The 5,000-nt window shown below is 46.0% G+C and overlaps 1 protein-coding gene across 5 annotated transcripts in view; it reads right to left on the minus strand.

Annotated features, from left to right (window-relative positions):
• Window positions 1–5,000, minus strand: part of LOC137532899 (small ribosomal subunit protein RACK1-like) — a 154,354-nt gene that overhangs the window by 90,485 nt on the left and 58,869 nt on the right. For 2 of the 5 annotated variants that reach the window (XM_068253895.1, XM_068253892.1), the window contains exons 1-2: window positions 2,334–2,590; window positions 343–436 (exon numbers count right to left, since the gene is read on the minus strand). The gene's annotated coding sequence lies outside the window, so the exon portion shown is untranslated. Of the gene's footprint in view, window positions 1–342; window positions 437–2,333; window positions 2,591–5,000 lie in introns of those variants that run through there. The other 3 variants (XM_068253897.1, XM_068253893.1, XM_068253896.1) reach the window with 2 other exon arrangements.

Below are 5,000 nucleotides of genomic sequence, written 5' to 3' on the forward strand. Positions count from 1 at the left end.
AGAACCCCTTTAAACAAGTTGCTACTGCTCAGAGGGGAGCGCAGACCTGGACTTCAAGAGGGTGCTGTGCAACGGGGGAGGTCTGGAGGAGGACATGGGAAACCTCTGCAGGATCCATAGACTAGGAAAGTATACGTGCTTTAGGTCACAATCCCATCAATGCGGCAATTATGGAGGCCAAAGCATTTGCAGCATTATTTACAATATGGATAGAGTACAGAGGATTTGTTCTCCCAATAACAATGCTCGCCAAGTTTTGCAAATCAGGCCCACAGTGACTGAAAAAAAACAAACCATCCAATGAGAAGTGGCAGTGGGCAGAAAGCAGTGCCCCATACTTACCAAGCGATCCCTCACCAGGCGTCATGGTCAAGCTGTCGAAAGCCACCACTGCGCTGGGACTGGTCACCACAGGCTCTTCTTTCTTCATCCAGACCTGGGCAAATGATAGGTGGAGGTGAGCTCAAAAAGCAGTTAATGTCCATGCTAAAGCCTGGTACACACATGCAATTTTGATTGGCCAATCATTGCACAATTTTACTACTTCCATCTAGTACAAGAGCTTACCTGCACAATCTGTTCATACAATCCACAATCTGTTTACCTTCCTACTACGTGGAGGTAGTAAAATTGGACAGTGATCTGCCAATCAAAATAGCATGTGTGTATGCACCCTAAGTTGCAGTAGATGAGGTGGGGGCTGCAGAAGCTATGTGCCAACTCAGACTGCTGGTGTGTTGGTGTGCCCTAGATAGTTGGCTTCTCCTAAAGGTCATAACATAACCATATTGCGTCACAGTGAGTAGAACAACTGGTGGGCTCAACCACCTTACAGTTGCCACGTGCCTCGGTCGATCCGGCAGGATCATCAATGGAAAAAAAATGAAAATGATCGGCACTGTTGCCCTGTTCTTTTGATAACATATTGTGACATCACGCTGGCTCCATGTTACTCATGCACATTCGCAAAAGAACTTTCAGTTTCTGAAACTGCCGATTATCAGCTGATTTCAGGGACATGAGCATTTGCCCTAAATGTTGTGTTGCCCTGCCTGGAAACCACACCGGAAGCTGTCTAAAGGACTGCACCATTCTCTGTACTGAGTGCAGAATGTTGCGGACGGACTGCACCTTTCTGCGAACGCGCTGCCCCATTCTCTGTACGGACTACACCTTTACTTCAGTGCAACAGCAAGCAATAAATCACTCTGTATGGAGAATGCTGCACCCCAAACAAGGAATGGTGCAGTCCTTTATGCAGCTTCCAATGTGGTTTGCTGGCAGGGAAGTGCAACATTATAGGGCAAATGTGTATGTCTCCAAAACCAGCTGCTAATCAGCTGTTTCAGACACTGCAAGTTCTATTGCACATGAGTAACGTGTTGCTAGCGTGATGATGCAATATGGTTAAGGAGACGCTAACAATCTTCTAGGATATACCAAGGAGGTAATCTGAAGGGCAAAGCGCTTGGACATTGGCGCCAGTGTGCAGACACAGGGTCATACGTACAGCACCAGCAGCATTGAAGAGGGCAGCAGCAGTGACATACTGAGGGGCAGACCAGTGTTTCAATGCCTTGCTTTGGCTAACAAGATGACGGCTGCAGCAGCTTTGCGCTAATGATAATCAAAGCTGCCGAAAAAGGGGGCGGTAATGCCTAGAGAGGGGGGTGGAGCTGCCTACTAGGCAGCAATAGGAAGGGGAGAAGGAGCCACATTCCAAGGAGCGGGCCAGAGTATGCTAAACAGTTGGGCCCTGTGTATATCACATTAAAGTAGAGGGAGGGAAAAAGTAACTAAAGGTGGCCACTAACGGTCCAATTTCTAGTGAAAAATCGTTTGAGTGATCAGAAAATTCTGATCGGAAGAAAAATCGTTCCCTACACCATCAATGAACCAATCTTTGCTTCCTATCACAACCAACAAGAAAAGCCAAAGTTTGATTTGACAAAAATCCAATTGTTTTATAATCATTTGAGTCCATCAACAGAGATTATTTACAACAGAATTTCTGACCTCTTGAACGATTTTGCACTACAAATTGGACAGTTAGTGGCCACCTTTAGGGTGCATACACATATCCATAAAATGATTGGCCAAACGCAAGCCACTTTTACCTCCTCCATGTAACATGAGGGCCAACAGACTGACACAGATTATGCGAGTAAGCTCAGAGTCACATACCACATAGCAGTGGTAAAATTGGCCAATCTAAATTGTAGTGTGGATAGGCATGTGCACACCGCTGAGTACATAGCTGCATGATGCACGTACAGCAGTATATACAGCACAGCACATTCCCTCACCTCTCCCTGTTGTACATATTTCCTCACCTCCATCCACTAGCATGGCATAGCAATTGCAGCTGGGCAGTGGTCACGTGTCACTGCAGGTGCCATCCTTAGCGGTACTCGTGATGCCCACCTGCACACGTGCGTCACAATAGCTGCCATGACGTCATACTGGCACGCGCCCCCCTCGCAGACAGAGCAACGGCAGGAGAGGAGACAGACGTGCGACCTCTCTCTCCGTATCCCCGATAGCCAGGAGCTCTCAGACCCGACATACACCGGTTACATCGGCACCAGTTCCAGGAAGAAGAAGTCATAGAGAGCGGCTGCCCAGTGCCCTGACAGTAGAGACGGCTACATCCCGGAGCTCCCCCTAGCGGCCGGTAGTAGAAATTACATTGTGATTGTAGTATGGATGCCATAGAACTAGATTTCTGATAATAGAAATTAGTTTAGTTTAAAGCGTTTTGACGCTTTAGCTCCCAACTGTTCCTCTTTCGGAGGGACGGACTCCTCTTTGGGAGCCCTGTCCCTCTGTCCCTCTTTCCTCCTCATTTGTCCCTCTTTCAGGACTTTGTCCCTCTTTCTATGTAAAGATGTACATTTCTCTGCTGAAAAATGTGTTTGATTGACATTCCCATCCTTTAGATTGATGTATTTCTTAATTTCAATGCTAGTATGAAGGAAAATGAACCAGGGTAGAAAGGACCAGTGTGATTTGAATTATAAAACAACATTTTTCTAATGAAATCTTTATGGTGTGCATGACTAGGGGGTGTGACAGGGCATGATCTGTTGTGTGGCAGGGGCGTGGCCTAAGTGTCCCTCTTTCTCATCTCAGAAAGTTGGGAGGTATGCTGGGCTGATATTACTTATAAAAAAAAAAAAATTTAAATTCCTTTTGGTAGCAATAATACATGATCAGGGTATTTTCCAGGGCCAGACTTTGTCCTGAGCAGCCAGACATTCCCCTCCAGCCGCTGCAAAACCCCACCTCCAAATCGAAAAGCATTCCCGCCCCCATTTAGCCATGATAAGCCCCGCCCCCAAGGGCAGTTAAGCTCTGCCGTCACCGTCCTTTGCATATGTGAAGCAGGCTGCGAACCTGGAGCAGTGAGGTTATAGGGAACCTTAAAGGGGAACTTCAGCCTAAACAAACATACTGTCATCAAGTTACATTAGTTATGTTAATTAGAATAGATAGGTAATATAATCTCTTACCCACCCTGTTTTAAAAGAACAGGCAAATGTTTGTGATTCATGGGGGCTGCCATCTTTGTCATGGGGGCAGCCATCTTTTTGGTTGAAAGAAGGTGACAAGTAGTAGGAGACACAGTTCCAACTGTCCTGTGTCCTGATTACCCCTCCCAGCTGCACACGCTAGGCTTCAAATGTCAAATTCAAAATGTAAAAAAAAAAAAATTGCACCAAAACAGCAGAACGAGAACAACAAAATCAGAAATCCCATCATGCTTTGCATAGCATCAGGGGAAAAAAGCCCGGGCAGTTTTCTTCTGTGCAGCTAAAAATGAGGTTTGTATAAGAGAAACAAAGTTCTGATGCTGTGAAACTGTTAAAGAAACACAAAGCCTTTTCAGTGCTGCTGAGTCAATTTTTAGTCCGGAGGTTCACTTTAAAGAGGAACTGAAGTGAGAAGAGTATAGATGCTGCCATAATTATTTCCTTTTAAACAATACACATTGCCTGGCAGCCCTGCTGATCTATTTGGCTGCTGAAGTGTCTGAATCACACCAGAAACAAGCATTCAGCTAATCTTGTCAGAACTGACAATAATGTCAGAAACACCAGATCTGCTGCATGCTTTTTTAAGGTCTATGGCTAAAAGTATTAAAGGCACAGGATCTGCGAGAAGCCAGGCAAAGTGTATTGTTAAAAAATGGAAATGAATATGTCAGCCAACATATCCCTCTTGCTTCAGTTGCCCTTTAACGCAAATGAAAGGGGAACTGAAGTAAGAGGTATATGGAGGCTGCCATATTTATTTCCTTTTAATCAATATCAGTTGCCTGTCAGCCCAGCTGATCCTCTGCCTCTAATACTATTAGCCATAGCCCCTGAACAAGCATGCAGCAGATCAGGTGTTTCAGACTTTAAATTCAGAACTGACAAGACTCGCTGCATGCTTGTTTCTGGTGTTATTCAGATACTACTGCAGAGAAATAGACCAGCAGGGCTGCCAGGCAACTGGTGTTGATTAAAATGAAATAAATATGGCAGCCTCCGTATACCTCTTACTTCAGTTCCCCTTTAAGGAGAACAAATAAAAAAGGATTTTCAGTAACCTGGGACTTCTACCAGCCCACTGCAGTCACCTGCACCTTTGACATCCTAAAACGATGCTCTAGTCCCCCCAGCGGCTAAGTTTCATCGCCCAGCCACTGTGCCTGCACGGCCCTAGACACACATTCTCGCTCACGTCACCAACCCTGATTTCTCTTATTGCGCGTGCGCAGGACAGCAATGTGAGAGCGAAGGATGCGCGCAGCCAGTGCCGCGCAGGTGCAGTAGCTTGGCGACTGCACAGTCGCCGAAAACGAAACTTAGCTGCAGCGGGGGAATGGAGCATTGTTCCAGCATGTTGAGGGCACAGGGCGGCTGCAGGGGGCTGGTAGAAGCCCCAGGTAAGTAAAACTATTTTGAGATAAGGTTCCCTTCAAAACGGAACTGAAAGCTGAAAAAAAAGGTTCA

The sequence above is a fragment of the Hyperolius riggenbachi genome, chromosome 9 (assembly GCF_040937935.1).
Source record: "Hyperolius riggenbachi isolate aHypRig1 chromosome 9, aHypRig1.pri, whole genome shotgun sequence".
NCBI classification, from domain to species: domain Eukaryota; kingdom Metazoa; phylum Chordata; class Amphibia; order Anura; family Hyperoliidae; genus Hyperolius; species Hyperolius riggenbachi.